The following is a 20403-nucleotide window of genomic DNA, read 5'->3' on the forward strand; positions in this document are numbered from 1 at the left end:
ATTGTATTTATTACAGTAATTCCTATGACAGTTACTGACGAGTTGACAACTTGAACTGGTCAACCCGTCATGGGAAGGAATTGTATGTATACATATAGAATAAAAAGGGGTATGTGTGTGTGTTTCTAGGGGGGGGGGGGGGGTATAGGATTAGAGCGGTACGAAAAAACATACCAACACCGTCCTCTAGGCCCATACTTTAAGGTACCGTAACAAAGCGTAACAAAGCACCCACGACGATAATGGAAGAGATAATAGTCCAGAGGATTTTGAAATCCCACAAGTAACGCCGGAAGAAGTAACGAAAGCCTTTGGAGCTATGCAAAGGGGGAAGGCATCAGGTAAAAGCAGATTTATTGAAGGATGGTGGGCAGATTATTCTAGAAAAACTGGCCACTCTGTATACGCAATGCCTCATGACTTCAAGCGTACCGGAATCTTGGAAGAACGCTAACATAATCGTAATCCATAAGAAAGGGGACGCCAAAAACTTGAAAAATTATAGACCAGCTTACTGTCCGTTGCCTACAAAGTATTTACTAAGGTAATCGCAAATAGAATCAGAAACACTTTAGACTTCTGTCAACCAAAGGACCAGGCATGATTCCGTAAAGGCTACTCAACAATAGACCATATTCACACCATCAATCAGGTGATAGAGAAATGTGCGGAATATAACCAACCCTTATATATAGCTTTCATTAATTACGAGAAAGCGTTTGATTCAGTCAAAACCTCAGCAGTCATGGAGGCATTACGGAATCAGGGTGTAGACGAGCCATATGTAAAAATACTTAAAGATATCTATAGCGGCTCCACAGCCACCATAGTCCTCCATAAAAAAAGCAACAAAATCCCAATAAAGAAAGGCGTCAGGAAGGGAGATACGATCTCTCCAATGCAATTCACAGCGTGTTTACACGAGGTATTCTGAGACCTTGATTGGGAAGAATTGGGGATAAGAGTTAATGGAGAATACCTTAGTAACTTGCGATTCGCTGATGATATTGCCTTGCTTAGTAACTCAGGGGACCAATTGCAATGCATGCTCGCTGATCTGGAAAGGCAAAGCAGAAGGGTGGGTCTAAAAATTAACCTGCAGAAAACTAAAGTAATGTTTAACAGTCTCGGAAGAGAACAGCAGTTTACGATAGGTAGCGAAGCACTAGAAGTGGTAAGGGAATACATCTACTTAGGGCAGGTAGTGACCGCGGCTCCAGATCACGAGACTGAAATAATCAGAAGAATAGGAATGGGCTGGGGTGCGTTTGGCAGGCATTCTGAGATCATGAACAGCAGGTTGCCATTATCCCTCAAGAGAAAAGCGTATAACAGCTGTGTATTACCAGTACTCACGTATGGGGCAGAAACCTGGAGGCTTACGAAAAGGGTTCTACTTAAATTGAGGACGACACAGCGAGCTATGGAAAGAACAATGATAGGTGTAACGTTAAGGGATATGAAAAGAGCAGATTGGGTGAGAGAACAAACGCGAGTTAATGACATCTTAGTTGAAATCAAGAAAAAGAAATGGGCATGGGCAGGACATGTAATGCAGAGGGAAGATAACCGATGGTCATTAAGGGTTACGGACTGGATTCCAAGGGAAGGGAAGCGTAGCAGGGGGCGGCAGAAAATTAGGTGGGCGGATGAGATTAAGAAGTTTGCAGGGACAACATGGCCACAATTAGTACACGACCGGGGTAGTTGGAGAAGTATGGGAGAGGCCTTTGCCCTGTAGTGGGCGTAACCAGGCTGATGATGATTATGATGATGAACAAAGCGTATTATGCATAAAGTTCATACGACTAACTCTGATATTACTAGATGCGCCCGGTGACGCGAGCTACATATGCCACGACTCGCATTCGCGACTGCACCGGATGCCCTCCATATTGTTCTGGTTAATCGTGCTCACTGCTCCGAGGCAAAAGAAAGATCATAGGCGCAGGTGTCTTTAAGGTATCTCGACTTTGCGAGGCACCGCCGTGCGTCCCAGTGCGAACAAGCCCTGGCACACACCTGCCTCGGTGGCCACAACCTACACACCGTTCTGCTTCGAGCCTTGATCCCCCCACTGTCCCTTGGGTGCCTTGGAGTTCCTGCGCCGCCTAATTTATTATAATCTCAGGTGCTCTCCTAAGACTTCCGTTTGTCGGTTGGGAACGTCGGCTAGCTTTGGGAACGTCTGCTAGCTGTACCCGGCCTAGATGCCGCCTCTGTCGGCGGACAGAAGGAGCTGAAAGAAGGAACGCCCGCATAGGAGGAGGAGAGAGGAGATGTCGTTAATTTTAGATCATTTTTAGACCCTAAAGACCCCCTTTTTAGACCCTAAAGCCCCAATGTTTACATGGGCCCTCCTTGAGCAGTCCTTGTAAAAAATGCGATCTATTGTCGCGATGCAAAAAGCGACCGCCGACTTATACAACACCAGTTAGAACCTTGCCCCTTCAAACACAGCGTTCATCAAATGAGGCGTCCGTGCCCACAGCCTCACCGCGCGGGCAGCCAGCGGCGGAGCGTAAACAAACTCGACCGCACTCCGCAATACCGCCATGTCTAGAGGGTGTTACGATCGGCCTGCAGGGGTACTGAGCTGCAAAACCTTTACAGCCCGCTGCAGTTGTTTCGATCAACCTGCGGGAGTAGCGATCTTCGGAGAAGCGACCTTCGAACCTTTCCAGGTCCGCTGCGACAACTCGCTTTGTAAAACAGACAATGCGCCTCCTACAAACAGTCAGCGGCGCCAGCGAGTCTAGCCACGTCCAGCGGACCGAGTATTGTTAGTTGATTTGCTGTCGCCTTCACGGTCTACTTGGAACAAGGGAACTCCTGGAAAAGGGGGTCTTGTGGTGCTTTCTCAAGGGTTCCAGAAATCGTCACAGTCAACGGACAGACGCGGCGTCTAGGTGCGGGGTTAGCTCTGGGATCAAGAGGCGCCTGCTTGGGTCAAGCGTATCAACCCCTGTCTACGAGAACCCTCTCACCTCAGTGTTTTCAGTGAAACCAAAGTGCGGAAGTGAGTGTGCGAACCCTCCCCCTCAAAGGCGGGTCGACTACGATGGCTTTGGAGGCCCCCATTGGACGAAAGTTGAACGGCAGTTTCCCTCACCTAGGGATCTAGGGAGGACAGAGGGTTTTTAAGCAGCCATTTACGGCTGCTTGGTGTGCTTTCTTTTTCAGTCATGCTAGACTGATGAAATGTAACGTTCTCCACCCTTCATGTAGATATTGTAAATAAATCCCATATTCCTCGTTCTCGATGAGAACAAGTCCCTACCTTCAACAACGTCCTCAGCGTGGATGAGTCGGACGACGGTATGGGCCAGCTACCACTTATTTCATGTCCGACCCCAATCTTACCGGGGCAAATGCCTACAACACTCGCTAAGAAACTAAGAATCCTCCTCCACATTACCTAGGCAGAGTCATATATTTACGAAGCAAAAGCCCCCAGATTTTCTCTCTCGCACCCGCTCTTACTCCGTCTGCGCACAAACGACTGGCGATCCCTCAAATGAACGTCTCGTGACTGAACCGATGAGAGAGCGGCATGGCTTCTCATGGCTTGCGGCTGTCGACTAGCATGGGGCCAAACGCATGCGAGGGCGCGACTGCAATAGCTTTTTAAGCAATCAAGTAAAAACTTACTTCTTTCGTTATATTCTTCTCCCAGAAAAGCTTTTTTCTTGCTGTAGTTGAATACTACCGTCGTGCATTATTGATTTCACAATAGGCGTGACCATTTCAGCCTTCAAAATTTCAGTTTTGTTTTTAGCAGAAAGCTTGTGTGTCGGTGTTCTGGCTATATTATGCGAAAACCACGTTTCTTTGTTTTTTGTAGTCGGTCGCAAGTGAAGGAGCTGCCTCTGACCCGCATCTTCGACTCAGTATTGCTGCCGCGGCATGTACTGAGAGCCCAAGCAGTATGCCTGGATGTTGTGCCCCCAACTGTAACTCCAATTATGCTGGGGGACCCACGGTTTGCGTCTACGTGTTCCCGGCCAACGCCGCAGCAAGAACAGCGTGGACGCGCGCAGTGCCGCGTAAGGATTTTGCGCCAACGAAGTACACAGTGGTAAGGAAGTCTGCTTCTTCTTTCCTTCTCCTCGCTGTCATACTGGCTTTTGTGGTCGCATAATTGTGAGGACTGCCCAGTACTTCTGTCGTTGATTTACCTGTAACATGCTGTCCGATTTCAGCTCTGCGAAAACCACTTTCCTTCGAGTGACTTCGTCACTTCGACAAGCTACACGGACACTGGCAAAGTCTTCGAAGTTCCCCTCAAGCTCAGGTGTCTAAGGCCGGAGACTACACCAAGCATTTTTCCTGGTAGCCCCACCTACCTTTCTCAAGACAAAAGTGCGGACCGCGAAACCCCTGAATAAAAACGTGCCCGTCTGGAGGCTCAAGCGTTGCCGGAGGCAGTGCAACAGTCAATCAGAGCTCAAGAAAAAAAGAAGAACAACGCAGCCTTCTCTTTCGAAGAGCTTTTGTGTTTCATGAACAAGCTTTCAGCAGGAGAGTTCTGGAAGAAAGTGGTCAAGAAAGACAAAGTGTTTTTCTTGAATATTGTGCATCAATATGCGCCGATTGTGTACTCTGCTGTGAATGCAAACCTCTCTTTGAAGGTATACTTTGGAGAGACGCGGATTGAGAAGGTAGGCGCCGTTGTGTTCCCTGTTTCAATTTCTGACGTTATACAACTGGGAGATACACTTGACCACCTGGAGAAAATCCTAAAATGTTCACAAAATGATGAGGCAAAAGTTGAGCTTCTTTTGCGGTGGATATTGGCACTACTAGAAGAACTGATGGCTTCACAATTACCTTCTGAATGGCAGGCAGAAGTGATAAAGTTTCTCAAGCAGCAAGTTGAGAATGTTTTGTGTAATGCAGTGAAAGATCCAGCCGAACTGCTTGTGTTCGCTAGCGTTATGTTCACCATATCTCCCCATGCTTACAAGTTCATGCGAAGTACGCCAAAGTTGAAGCCTCCCCACCGAACCACTATTAGGCGAGTTTATGCTGCATACAGCTTTAGCCCTTCATTATAGCAACAAGATGAATTGTACTTGTCGTATGAAAAAAAAAATAGCACTAGCACAGAAGTTCCACGAACGGACTGTGACACTCATGATATATGAAATTCATTTACAGTCTTACTTTGGAATATAAAGGAGAAGAAAGGGGGTTAACCGAGGGGACCGATTTTTATTAGTCAGATCATGAGACGCCAACAAACAGTGACACCAAGTGCAACATAGGGGAAATTACTTGTGCTTAATAAATGAAATAAGGAAACGACAAATTAATAGAAATGAAAGTGGATGAAGAAACAACTTGCCGCAGGTGGGGAACAATCCCACAACCTTCGCATTTCGCGTGCGATGCTCTACCAATTGAGCTACCGCGGCGCCGTCTCCCCATTCACTTTCTTTGGTATTTATGTTTCCTAGTAGAAGCCTGGTAGCGCTGGATAACACTCCCAGGGTTCTACTACGAAACATAAATACCCAAGAAAGCGGATGGCGAAACGACGCCGCGGTAGCTCAATTGATAGAGTATCGCACGCGATATGCGAAGGTTGTAGGGTCGTTCCCCACCTGCGGCAACTAGTTTTTTCATCCACTTTCATTTCCATTAATTTATCGTTTCTTTATTTCATTTATTAAGCACAAGTAAGTTCCCCTATGTTGTCCTTGGTGTCGCTATTTGTTGGCTTCTTATGATTTGAATATAAAGGTGATTTTGTCACAGGTGCAGCCACAAAGAGCAATATTGCTGCATGGGCAGCGTACGTCTTCATGGTTCAGAGTCTTTTGTTACCAAACAAATACTTTGTGCATATTCTTCTCGTTGCAAAACTCGATGCAAATGACTTCCATTGCTTTCTCAGACGCTTCATTAAAGATCTGGAAGATTCTCGACTTCAGGCGATCGCAGTTATTTCTGATAATAATTCCATAAACCGTAAGGCAATATCATTCTTTCTGTTCCTCCTGAATTTAATATCGTCGTCTATGCACCCCCACCTGATCCTTCAAGACCCTGTTTTTTGTCTTGGACAGTGTTCACATTCTGAAGTGCATCCGTGACAACTGACTTAACGTAATCCAGGGACCTGCATGTTTTTCTCTGCCATAAGTGAACTGCTCAGTAATAGACAGGGGCTAACAGCATCATTCCGCACTTTGAGAAAGGCGTACTAAGAAGAAAGCAGTGAGCTCTGGCGCACGGCCCCCACATTGTCTTTAAAGGGCCCCTCACCAGACCCCACAGCAAATTTTAGTTATAGCTGGAAGTTACGTGTCCTCTAGGGCGCGTTCTGCCGCAGACATTTTTCAAATCGGCTCATTAATAGCTGAGATAGAAATATTTCAGTGCCGCGAACTCATGATTTCAGGAGGCGAGCTCCACCAACAAACAAGACACTCTCTCCACTCACCCCGCCTAGGCTCTGCAAGCGAAATTTCTTCCTTGCGTTCTCCCATACCGGACCTCGAGGATCGCTTGACGCATACGTCACGAGCCCCGCCTTCATTTTTTTTTTCTCCTCTATTTTTTGGCGGTGCTTCGCACTTCTGCTGGCGGCGTCGTGCGCGGGCTGTTCTCAACGTCTGGTTTCGCACAGCGCACGATGTTGCGCGCTGTGCACAAGGACATATGACTAGCGGTATAATTCAGTGGTACACGAATACTAAGGTGCAACAAGCGCATCCCAGAGCATGATCATGCGCTGGAACACGATAAAAATGGCATAGTTTCAGTACCTGCGCACGTGACTACACGACCGCGGGAACAAGCAGACGAAGCGGAAGTAAGTACATCTCTATTGGTTCGGTGCGAAGTAAAACAAAAAACACGCAGACATTCCATTTGTGTGTTTTATTATTTCTCTAAACTTCAATTCGTCAATTCAAGCAAGAGATCGCACAAATAACAGATGTTGCCTTGAATAATTCTCGAAGTCACGTGTCACCACGTGCGACGTCACACTGCGGACACGAGTACGTAGGCGCAGGGACACGAGTACGTCATAGTCCGGCTTGGAGAGCGCTCACCGCCAGAGAAAGGGAAAACGTCGTTCGGATTGAAATTTCAGACCTTTTCGCGGTGCGTAGCGATGTAATTCTTTGCAAACACGATCGTTAGCGCGCATTGTATGCTCTGCGCTTGTCAGCTCAATATAGCCAGACCTGGTGAGGGGTCCTTTAAAAGCATTAAATCCATCCAACTTGGAGCGCCAGAATGCCAATCTCGTCCTGAGTGTTTTCAACGTTTCAACTAATTCAGCACTGACTAGTTCCAAATTAGCTAAACTTCAACGTGCCAGAGACACACCTAAATTTATCCGCATTATCTTGACATGGTGGAACATTGTAAATGTGAAAATGCCGCACAAAGGACAGCGCCTACATGACAGCTTTCAAAAGCCTGTCAGAAGTCTGTCTTCCCGTCAGATCGACTTCCTGAACAGTGTACTTGATTGGCTAGATTTATGGGAAACTCCAAAGCATGATGCAGGTCACCTGACCTGTGAAACACACAGTGCATTCCGCCACACTTCCCATGCACCTGTAGAAGTAACACGCTACTGCATTGAAGAGCTTGGTTTCTCATATGTGTTGCTGGGGAAATTCCAAACGGACTGCCTAGACGACAGATTTCGCAAATATCTGCAGTTGTCAGGAGCACAATACCACGTGTCTATACGGCAGATATACGAATCCGAGCACAAACTCAGACTGCAGAAAGTGCTCGAGCTCCCTGAACTCCCTCAACTAGATGTGCTCACTCATTGTGCTTCAGTTGACGACCTACAAGCTTTGAAGCATTTTCATGTTACTGTAAGAGAGCAAGATATTGCAAAAAAGCAGCCAATGCTTCCAGCCATTACGTATGTGGCTGGTTATTGTGCACATGCAGCTACAAAAAAAAAACGTGCATGTTCATCTTGCAAGAAGAACCTGGTACTAGAAAACCAGAGTTTTGACTGACGATTTTGCACTTATTGACACTGCCATGAGAGGTGGCCTCCTGTTTCCCCAGCCTGTGGTTGTGCATGCAGTTGTGACAATGGACATGGTGCTTGTGCAATTCGGTAAATGAAAAAAAATCCCAGTCAATTTTATGATTGTCTAAAGCAAAAGGAACTTCTTGTGGCCTTGACAACGTCCCTTATTGACAGCAATGAAGACTTTTGCATGTGTATTTCATGACGGGCTGTGTGAATGTCCATGATCATTTTTTAGTGCGGCTGCAAATGTCTTATCAAAAATCTCTGTAAGCTCCAAATCACAAGCTTACGGCCAATAAGCAAGAAAAAAATCGAAAACTGAAGACACTGCAAACTTAACCTTTTTTAGCAGCATTTGCAGTCCACGCTCACATTGTTATGTTCTTTTATAATAGTTGTCAATAATTTGTTTGCATTTGGTAATAGATGGCACTGTAATTTGCTTGAATGAGAAATGATTTCTTTGTAATATTTGCATGCATTGTTCACTTTAAAATGTTGCCCATGTTATAGATGACACTAATTTCTTTGAATAAAAAATGATTTATTTGTGCATATTTACCTGCCATGTCAATTTTAGAATGTCATAAATGACACTACATTCGTCTGAATTAAAAATTGTCGTTTATTTGTTTTTATAGTTACATTCAAATATCACACTACAGACAGCAGTATTCGCTTCAACTTCAGAATACTTTCTTGTATCCAATCTCAAGGAAAGTTGCAATGTCATATCCAGCAATACCTGTATTTTCTACTTGGCCGATTGTTAACGACTGTCAGGAAAGACAACTCAGAAAAATAAATGAAAAAAAGTGTGAGGGTTGTGTACATAAATGTGTAAAAGAAAAATGGAATGGTGGGTTGCAGGTGGTCAGCCAACGCCCCGCGAAAGCATTTTTCATGTGTCAGAAAGGGAAAAAAATGACTGAAATCGCTTACGTTCCCAACCTGTAGCATAAGAAGTATTTCGAGGTGTAAATTTAAATTCACATGCTGTTTGCAAGCGAACGAACAGATAAGTAACTCGCAACAAGCATGCCAGCACAGTGAAGCCAACTACCAGGGTGATCTCACTTCCGTGACGTCACTCCGGCGTGGAGAGGCCTTCAGTAATTTAGGTGGTGTTGGCTCATCACACTTCCCCTATTCTAGCCACTGTACCTTCAACTGTCTCCGCGCTCGCCCGCCGGCCCGGCGCCAGCTTAGCCCGCTGTATAAAGTTTCATGCATAGAGAAAGAAATTAAACAAGAGGGGACACTCGGGGCGAAAAGTGGTCACAGGAAATACGTCACGCTAGTATTAAGGCCGACCGTTTGCTGCCGCGAGCATCGAAAAAAAAGAGAGAATGGGAAATGAGGTTAACAGAAATTGTTTCATTTTTTTTTTTATTCTTTCCCTGCAAAAGTAAAAATATCTGCATATAAATAAAACTAAACTTTGCAGCTTACTTCTGTTGCCTAGCGACAGGCGAATCGGCGAATGACCAGCCATATGCATGCGTCATTCGTCAGACACCGCCGAAGCCAGCGAGACCGGCAGCGCGTCTGAGCGTTGGCCTGTTCGGTGAACCGTCTGCCTGCGTTTCTATTTTTGGATTTAGCCTGGTTTGGTGGGCTCCCGGGGAATTCTTGCGTTCCTTCGGAACTACGACATGGTATACAACTGCACTATTGGACTACAGCAAGGTGAGAAATTTTATTCGACAGTCTGCGACGCATTTCAAGTAATTAGGCTTACGGCACGGCACCTCGGCTGGATTTGGGACGCAGCCAACGAAAAACAGCGCCGCCGTCGTGGCACCGTTAATTTGAATTAATCACTCGTACTGGGAGATGTTTGCGAAGTTTTCTATGAGCCCCAATATTTTAACTTATTTCGGTAGTTTTTCGGCACGCTAGTCTCACAGGGCACTGTGACGCAGTTTCTCGTGCACTGAATCTCACTGCGACAAGTTCGTGGCGCTTTCTCTGACGCCCAACATTGTTGAAAATCATTTTCGGCACTTTTCTTTTGTTACTTATGAGGCACGCTCGCCGCGCCTGTCGTGACGCAGCGCAAAGAATCTCGGCCATGATGACAAAGTTAGTTTTGCGCGTACTGAATCTTAGTGCGACATGGTTATGACAATTTTTATGGCCCCGCAACAATTTAAGCCTTCTTTCGGTACTCACGCTTGTCGAAAACGCGAGGAGCAGCTGCCAATAGTGATAACACGGGAGTGTTGCTTGCGGTGGCAGAACGCGCAAAAGATAACGCCAAGGAGCTCAAACGCCAGGAACTTGCAACTTGAAAATTCTGTCTTCTGAACGACTGAAGACAGGCTTTGCACCCACGCATTTGTATTGAGTGCGAGTAGAAGGAATTCTGCAAGCGTCCAGCATGGTCTGGTTGAAAGCCTGTGTTGTGGCCACCTCTGTGTATTCGTAGCGTACTATCGCGTTGGTTGTAGCCAAGTTCCCCTGGAAACGCGCAGTAGCCCGTGTATTCGTGCTCTTAAAGTGCAGGAAATAAGCCCTGGGAACAGGGTAATGCTTGTAAATAGGGCCTTTCGTGATATCTACCGTTTGTTTCAGATGAGCCGGGTATTTTCTTCGCCGTGTATGTAAAACCGAACTGCTTTTGTTTGTAATGCCGCCCATTCACCACTTTCGCACGTTTCGCCTCTACATGCATTATTCGTGTATGTTAATACCAAAATGACGCTTTAAATTTTTTCAGCTGACGTCGTCCGGTGGAGCTTCGTACAGGAACTACTGCTGCTTACCTGGTGCCACAACGTTGGATGAATGCACAAAAAGCTCGAAGCGAGCAGTTATATATAAAATATAGGTTTCCTCGTTTCACAAGCCGTCTTGTGTCCTTATGAAATTTCACGTGAAGCATATTCGATGGAGGCTTGTAAACATCGTTCGCAATCAATTTTACTTTGTAATAAACGGATTTCCCACGAAGACCGCGCGCGGTTAAGCTTTAGAAGCAAAAAAAGATAAAAAATAAGTGCAGCAGGCGTAATGCGTTCCAGCTAGCGTTCCAAACGCGCGCTCCCAAAACCGAAATCGGAAGTGTGGGTCGGGTATTAACGCCGACGGCTTGGTGCGATGCAGTCAATTCAACCGCTGGGCTCTATGGGAGTGTCCACTCTTCTTCAATCCCTTCTCTGCCATTATCTGTTGTTATCGGGAAGCGTGCGCGGCTGTGCGTTGACCGGCGTGGGCAGGTGCGTGGTCCTCGATAGCTGTGTGTTTGTGCTCCGCGATGCTTCACCCGTTTCACGACTCGCACCGCCCGTGCATCGTGCAGTGGTGCACGAATACCTCTGCAATGAGCCCTGCAAGTGGCGTAATTTTACTGCTAAATATTACTTTCGTGGTGAAAGAAAAGTCGTGTTTTGGCTTATTTCCCCTGGTCTTTAAGGAATAGGCCTTTCTGTGAATGACAGTGCTGCATGCAAAAGGGGGGCTCTGGACCACCAGTGGTTTCTTTAACGTGCACCTAAATTAAGTACATGGGTGTTTTCGCATTTCGATCCCATCTAAATGCGGCCGCCGTGGCCGGGATTCGATCCTGCGACCTCGTTTTTAGCAGCCCAACACCATAGACACTAGGCAACATGGCAGAGCTCGAGCCTTAGAAAACGCCTAGAATCGCTCAGCGTCTGCAGTGGCAATCATAGCGGCGACGCTACTTTTGCGGCGATACTCACCAACGATGTACCTGGCTGCTAGGTTTTGCGTGCGCTCCAGCGAATCGATCACGTTTTGTTAAGGGTCCCACAGCAGCACTGGGCGTGTATCGTTTACTCTGATAAATCTTTGTACACACCTTGCTGTGAGCTCGCAAAAGCAACACCAGTCACTCTACGCTTTCGTCGTAAGTAGATGAAGGCCAGGTTCGAAATGCCCTTACCTTCCAGACCCGGTGAACATGGCCACAGCGAATGACTCGACTACCTTTGCAGGTGTCGTGGGACCATCGAACGTAAACTTGTTAAGCAATGCTGGCTCTGAAATAAAAGTTCAAAGCAGAAAACACTTGAATTTACTAAATGACCAGCACTAGTAGCTGTCATAAATAAATTGGCGTATTTGGCAATACCACATCAGCGTGTTTCTTTCACCTATTCCTAAAGCGAACGGTTACCAAAATAGAGAGCTGGAAGGGTAGGCAAGTTGGCATTTTCGCATTCTGCGCAGTAATTAGGGAAGAAAACGAAAGTAGACAGCCAGTGATGAGTGCAGACTGCCATCTGACCTAGATAAACGTAAACGCGCACCAAATTCAACCGCACACTCGCCCTTCCTATTTAATATACACACCTACGGAGGGTTTCTCAGCTGCTAAAATTTGTATACTGTGCGCTCTAATTAAAAGGGGCTATATAAATTTCAGACTATACGTCTGATATTTCATTTTAAGGTCACATCCCGTCGAGCGCCCTAGACGCGTCTGCCGGCCATCTCGCACCTTCTTAAAAGCAGTAATGCCTTTTCTTAGTGGTTTGAGCAGCTTGCTCCAAATGGAGTTTGCGGGGAAATATTTTTTTCTGGTCGCGTGAACCCGCTGAAATTTGTTGGCACGGGTAAACCATGACGCCACAGAAACATTTATAATAGTAATTATAACAGATCCAATAGAGTTGTTGGAATACATGTTAAGCGAAGCTTTATTAAACAGTTTCAGTTAAATGCTATACGGAGAGACGCATAATGTGTACATTTGCATTTTATGTCGCTGTTCACCCCCGCCAGAACTGTGAGGGATGTTTTGCACTACATCTCGGCCAGATACAAATTCCAAACCCACAAAAAAAGGCACGTAACTTCGGAGTTACATGCCTTTACTTCCAAGCGTGGCTTCCTTGGTTTCTCCCCGGGTTGACTCAGCGATGCCACAGAGCATAATGTCTGCGTATTGCCAATTCGGATGGATGCATCACGAAGACGGCAGAACACGTTTCCGAACAGCTGTCGCCCAATAAAGATATTACGTCTCTGACAGTCGGATTTAAATCAGGCTCATCCAGCGGACCAGTTCGATGCGCTCTACCCATTGGACCACGGCTGCATGGATGGGACGAGGGAAGAACAACCTTAGGCGTTTTCTCTTTGAGGCTACACTCGCGGACAACTTTATGTGATGATGAAGAAAAAAGCTACGGACGCAATGAGCGCGCAAGCAAGAGGTCTCCTGAAGGCAGTCCCACATCTTCATTCACGTTAGTTAAAGCTAGGCTACAAATACCATGCCAATCTTACTTAATATTAAATTAATATGTAAAATCCGCCACATTTTACCTAGTTTTTACATTTTTCTCGTCTGCGTTTCCGCAAGTGCGAAACTATCACACGTTGACGCTACGCTGGTTCAGTATCTGTTTCGAAAACCGAAAGACGTTCGAAACGTTTCCGGAATACTTGGCGCAGTAACACTTGGGTTGAAGGTCTACCGCTCTGTTATTCCCTTCGTCGCCACAAAAAGGTGCACGCGAGTTGAGCGCATTAAGACGCTTGGTGCGGGCGTTGCTTCGCATATCAACCATTCACTTATAAAGTGAGAGTGCCAGTTTCCCTTATCTTGATTTTGGCAGCTTCGCTTACTTTTGAAATTGTTTTCCATGGTTTCTGCACATTATTTTTACGATGTGCACCAATTACCAATCCACCAATCCATGCACCAATTAATTGTAGCACGACTTTACTCTGTGGCATGATGTACCTCGTTGAGACTGCGACGACGTGTCAATGTGATTGCAGGTCGTAGGTGTTATGATTTCTTAGTCTTTTTTTCATTCGTTAAGTAAGTCACTTGCCGATATGCTTACGTCTGGCCAGCATCGCACGACTGTCACCAACGCAATCTGTCCTTCGTAATTTGACAGATCGAGCGAGTTGGCATTCCATGGCCAAACGTTTTTAGCGCGCATAAACCACAAACAAAAAAGGAAAAGACAAAGACGAGCGCAAACCTACAACTAAATTTCTCCGTAATAAAACTTTACCTGGATGTTGGTGCTTGTGCTTGTCTTGGTTTCTGGGCGCTAAAATACTCCCGCCCTTGGTGCCCGTATGTCAGCTTCTATTGCACGAGTATAGCGGACCTTCCACTTGTTGCATCTCGCCTGATCTAATCCAGCTGATATTAAGAAAACAACCATCCGGCTAAATGTACTGCACATTACATTCAACCGATGCGCCTCTCAAATGGAACATTGCAGGGAAAACAACTAAAACAAAACGAAAAGTTCCCTTCTCAAGTTCAAGTATTCATAAGCTTCCAGTAAAGATTATTAGTCATTGTTCTCATGCTAATAACTGTTTTGCTATAAATAGGTTGCCGGGGCGATATTGAGTTTGAAGATTCCTCGGCAGCTACACTTATCTCTGTTCTCTAGCAAAGATCCCTTTCAAAGTTCATAATAATGATTATAAAAATACTGATAATGCGGCTACGATGCCGAGTTCAATAAACATTTAAAGATGCCTACGCTGTCAGGTAAATTTAGGGTATACTACTTGGCATTTTTTAACTTTTGGTGAAGGAGCCCTCCAGTACTAACGTGGATGAAAAGTCTAAGCGAAAAGTTCAGTTCGAGCTGAGCACGCCGATTCCTACAGAAAAGGCTAAAGTGGATACATCGACACTATTTTCTATGACTCATTTACCCGTCTGTCCAGTAAGAAGTATTTTTGAAGATATTCGTTTTTTGCTGCAGTTCGTTCATTTACCGTGGTTCAAACATTTTGCGTGTAGCGAACCGGAGCTTTTCTCTTCTTCCTAGTTGATTTGCCAATTCAATGGCACTAAAAAAGTTAAACATAAATAAACCTTGCTTCTCTAGAAACTTTTGTCAAGTATAGAGAAAATGTTTATTAGTTCGGCATCAGTTGGGAAGAAGAGTCATTGCAGAACCGCAGTTACTGATCATGAAACAAACGAAAAAGAACGTTCATTAACGCACTTGCCTCGGAAACACCATACGATGCCGGTAACGATGATTGCCAGGAGAATTGCGATCTTTATGACGAAGAAGACGTTCTGAATTTTCATGGACGTCTTCAGAGAAAACATGTTCACCACAGCGGCAAGTTCTGCATGACAAAGACACTAATGAGTCATACCGTCGGTATACAATTTTGCATTGATCCGGACCGCTCACCTATCGCGACTACTGTCACCAAGACTGTAACCGCGTGCGGCGGTGTGCAAGTGCCGTATGCAAAGATGAGCGCGTAGGTCGTGAAAGTAAGCCCGTGTACGGCGACGACAGTTGGGTCCAAGAGAAGGAAACTCCAGGCGTACAGAAACGACAGGACGTCTCCAGCTCTCCCCATTGTCTCTGCAGCAACGCTAACGAATTCGTAAGGCCCACCAGCAGATGGCAGCAATGCACCGAGTTCGGCGACACAAAGCCCATCTGAAAATCCAGGTTCAAAAGCATCTTGCTGTGAAATTTCGCTCGAATATGTGACGCTCTTGCTGCTGTTCTAAAAGGCAAGAATTAGTATGTCATAAACTTGCTAACAAAGCGCGTTTCCCGTCGACTGAACACTGAACCTGAAAAGCGAAATTCTGAAATTGCGAGGGGCGGTTGCTCGTGAATATTCCGCACAAGGGAGAGACCATCACCGGATAATACTATGCGGCCCTGATCTACCACCTGCGGGACGCCATAAAAGTTAAACTACGCACGGAAAGGGGTCATTTTCGACCATGACAGTACGTCTTTACACTGAGCTACTGTGATGATGGCTCCCATATATTACTGCAGCTTTTCTGCTCATCAACGCCCGTCCTATACTCCCCGAATCTGACCACTTAAGACAGTCGCCTATTCTCTCGGGTGCCTTTTTGCAGTGACAGTGACGTCATTAGAGGTGTTAAAAATTAAATTATTGGGTTTTACATGCCACAACCACTTTCTAATTATGAGGCACGCCGTGGTGGGGGACTCCGGAAATTTAGACCCCCTGGGGTTCTTTGACGTGCACCTAAATTTAAGTAGACGGGTGTTTTCACATTTCGTCATCATTGAAATGCGGTCGCCGTGGCCAGGTTTCGATCCCGCGACCTCGTCCTTAGCAGCCCAACACTATAATCATTACAGCTGTGGCTCTCTTTTGAGAAGATCAACCTTTCCTGTTTTATTTATGCGAGGATTCAAGCACTGAACATTTGTTGGGCCTAATGTGTCAGCAATCTTGGGGGACTACATTGAAAAGCAACATGTGATTAGTTACGTCCGACTGTTCCTCTTCATTGAGGCCTTTTAAAAGAAATCCCTATGTAACAAAGTCAGGAAAATAGTTGATTAAGTGCGACTACCACTGAACGCGTGGAAATCTACATATGCCCCACGCGTAAGTGGAGAATAAGAGGAAAAGCTTTGTGTACCTGATGCACATAAAAATATAAAAACCATTCAAATTATGCCGATCCCACGCACTGGGAGTGAGGGCGAGGGAAGGGAGATAAGGCTGGGAGGTTGGCTAGACTTTAAAATTATATTTAGAAACTACAGAGGAAACAACAAGAGACAGCAAGAGCGGAAAACTAATTTTGTTCCACGAAGCACGTACCCAGTATATATTACGCACAGAACATGCATGTGCAAAACCATTAAACTCACTGAAAGTGCAGGAATGCTGTCAAAACAGTCTGCAATCGCGAGCTATCACAAGCCAAAGAAGCTATGAGCAAACCGCATCTAAATATTGAAATTCGTATAGAACGGAATTTCTATTCGTAGCTCCGGTTGGTAGAATTGCGAACTGAAACCAAGGGAACACGATACGCACGAATCACCTTTTTTTCTTCTTTATTTGAAAGGCTCCTAGCAATTCTAGAGTCAACGCATCCTTGCTCTGTCCTAGCAGCCACGTGTTATCAAACTGCGGACCGCAATCGCATGCACGAGGCTCAGTTGAAGGTCCAGGTGTGACCCCGTTCCATTTATAATCAATAAACTATGCTCCCAATGGACACTTTGCCCACAGCTCGGTCTATAGGAAGCGCTGGAGGCATATTACGAAAAATTAAAACTGCACGCTGCAAGATATACATCCGAGGGTGCTGTTTATAGCTGTAAATGGGCTCGCGAGCAAATTTTATATACGGCTGTGAATCACTCTTGTGATACCTCACGTTGCTCAGCATTGACAAACACAAGGTTGCTTGCACGAAAAAGGCCATGCTTATACAAACGGCGGCACCAGCGGCTTTTTTTGCTGAGTGGTTATGCTAGGCCAGAACATTATACTGAGTGCTTATTCGCCCGTTTCTTAAGCCTATGGCTGTATTCTTTATATTTTCTCCATTTCACTTCCCAAACTTATTTTAGTTTTCGTCACGCCCAGATTCCCATCTGTAGGTGACACCTTTAGGCTGTCGTCGTCTTCCGAGCTCATAACAAGCGGCGAAATTATTGGTATGTGAAGTGCACCGGTGTAAATGCAGCTCATGGAATACATGTCGTCGTAAAAAAAAGCTAGCGAGCTTTTGTTATCAACGCCTTTGAAAGTGGCACTTCTCTGCTGGGCTGTCAATTTTCGTGTACTTTATGTCGGAAACAAATGCATGACTATCATCGCTCTTTCGGCTGCGTATATTCATCTCACCGCTACAGCAAGCTCACCATGGCAACTAAACAATGCGAAGAAGTCAGCGCTGGGCAGCTGCAAGATTTATGAAGTGACGCGTTGCATTCATATATAGCCGGGCATTGTCATGCTTTCTTGTGGAAAAAAACAGTTTGATCTTATGCAGACTGGGTCATCTGAAAATCCCACCTGCATCCGAAACATATCCACCCTTGTAGATTGCGTTTTCTCTTACTGTTATTATAGAAATTCTATTTTTAAAAACGCAAGAGGGGTCGCATGTTATAGCATTATCGCTTATATCAATTGCAGCGGACTACCCACTCACCTTCGGTATCGTTGTGTACTGAGTACTGTGTACTGAATAAGCACTGATTATACTGACTGCTTATTCGCCCGTTTCTTAAGCCTATGGCTCTATTTTTATTTTGTATTTTTTATTTGTGTTTTTCTAGCCATTTCTCCGTCACGCATGTGTCGCATGAACAGATGGCGCTGTTGTAGCGCCGCGCATGACGCAACCAGAGCTAAACTTAGCCTCGCGTGCGGCATCCAGATTGGCGAAGCTCGGCGGTGTCTTTGTCTGTGCGAGCAGGGATGGTGGCATAGTGTTCGTGCGCACAGACCTCGTACCCACAGCGGAAGGCAGGAGGCTGCCCCGGCTCCACTGCCTATCCGAGCAGAGCGTGATGGTGCGTGCCCCTGGCTTCGTCGCTTTTGCACTCATTGCGCGTCTCTCGCATCTCGGAAGGCTTTGCAACTCTGCGCGCGCGGGCGCCCTCTCGTGTATGTGGTCGACATCGGGACAGCACAACAGCGGTGGCGGCGGCGCCAACGGCATGACCGCGCTTCGTGAAAGAGATGAGAGCTTCTGTAGGTTTGGTCAAGCAATGCTTTGCTACATATATTAAGGCGTAAGCCTTTAGTGGCTCATGAGAGTCCGTGCAGAGTCCGTGGTGGACGCAGGAAAGCGGGGATCACCGGCGAGGGGAGCAAGGAGAGGAGGCGCCATGCCAGTAGCGCTGTGCGAGGGCGTGTGGGAGAGCGCGGATATGCGCATGGGGATGCGCGCACATCAGCGACAAACCTTGCAGCCATATAGCTGTGATTGCATCCCACGCTCGTTGCCATGGCGGCGTCCGTTCGCAGAACAGTTCGGACAACAGCAACATAGCCAGTCATAGATAGGCTTTCGCCTATCGCAGTTTAGTTCAGCAAAGTGCCCATATATTTTTTTATTGGCAATGGCAACTATGCGGACTCTCGAGGCGCGTTCGGGTTGGCGTCATGCTGTCCTATTATCGACGGCGTATGCGCGCGACCCACTCGTGTAGAAAATGCGCTTGGTCCCATGCCAAAAAACGATGAAGACAAGTGGACGCATCGTCACACTCTGCTCAATCGGCTCTGCTGGAGCCAAGGCAGCATTCTGGCTTCCGTCGCTGGCATGAGCGTTGCGTGCACACGCATTAGCCAACTCCTTCTGAGGAGTCTTCTCCGCGTACCGTCATGAGTGACAAGCGAGCCCCGTGCGTCTCGCGGGAAGAAGACGACGAAGCTGGTCGGCGAAGCGAAGTACGTGAAGCGCGAGATTAAAATGTAGAAAAAGGGGCGAAGGCAGATGAGCGGGCATTTCTGACGCTTGGCATGCACTGGTGCAGACGCATCGCCAGCTGTGCTCTGGTGACATGATAAGAATTCATCGGGCACCCGGACCGGAGAGGGTACGCATGAGAGTTGGCTGGCGACAACTCCAGGTACGGTGCTCTGGCAGTGTTCCATGGTTTCTGTCCAGCCCCGTGACGCCGTCACCTGCCTCCGTCCAGTGGCACGACGGAGGGAAGGAGGGAATCGCCTGTCCTCGTCAGCGGCACAACGCCCGACTGGCCAAGACCACGTCCCTGTGCTACGCTGGTCTCGGCGAAGGACCACAGCCCCGTGAATCGCAAAGGAGGTCGACGCCTACTTTTGGTTGAAACTACACAGGCCGACGTATTACGCCACGCCGCGTCGGAACCACGCAGGTTAACGTCCTGCGCCATGCCGGGCCGAAGTCCGACGCAACTGGTGATGACAGAACATATGATTCCTAGGGACTACTTGTTACTTGGCTAGTCGAACTAGGAACAGCATATCGCTACTATCTAGTTTGGTTTTCATGTATATTGCCAGTTTAGGGAAATTTTCGTTTGTGTATAGAGTTTATGGTGTGTGAGGTTACTTTGCTGTTCGTTTTTCTTCATTAGAATTGTGACGAAGGCGAGATGTACGCGTAGAATATATTGACAGGTGGACTCTTTTTTCGGGGGAGTGCTTTTCACCCTCTAGCAGATGTTATCGCTCAGCGCCGCACACGCCTGCACGTATCGGATGTTTCTGGAATGTTATCGATGGTTCTATCCGCTGTCTGTTGCCACCGAAACTTGTGTAATCTGATTGCACGTATGCGCGACGCGAATGGTGTAGAACTTTCTGGAAGACACGCGGACACCAGCGATTACTCCGTAACGTCACCCGCCGTGGTTGCTCAGTGGCTATGGTGTTAGGCTGCTGAGCACGAGGTCGCGGGATCGAATCCCGGCCACGGCGGCCGCATTTCGATGGGGGCGAAATGCGAAAACACCCGCGTACTTAGATTTAGGTGCACGTTAAAGAACCCCAGGTGGTCGAAATTTCCGGAGTCCTCCACTACGGCGTGCCTCATAATCAGAAAGTGGTTTCGGCACGTAAAACCCCATAATTCAATTTTTACTCCGTAACGTTCGATGGCTCGTATATGAAAG

General features: G+C 46.7%; 1 long non-coding RNA gene across 1 annotated transcript; it reads left to right on the forward strand.

The window, feature by feature from the left end:
* The first annotated feature begins 9528 nt into the window (after positions 1-9528).
* On the forward strand, positions 9529-10870 carry LOC129381111 (uncharacterized). The gene is made up of 2 exons (XR_008609343.1): positions 9529-9709; positions 10743-10870. It is a non-coding gene; the product is annotated as an uncharacterized lncRNA (long non-coding RNA).
* Positions 10871-20403: the final 9533 nt, after the last annotated feature.

The sequence above is a fragment of the Dermacentor andersoni genome, chromosome 1 (assembly GCF_023375885.2).
Source record: "Dermacentor andersoni chromosome 1, qqDerAnde1_hic_scaffold, whole genome shotgun sequence".
Lineage (NCBI taxonomy): Eukaryota > Metazoa > Arthropoda > Arachnida > Ixodida > Ixodidae > Dermacentor > Dermacentor andersoni.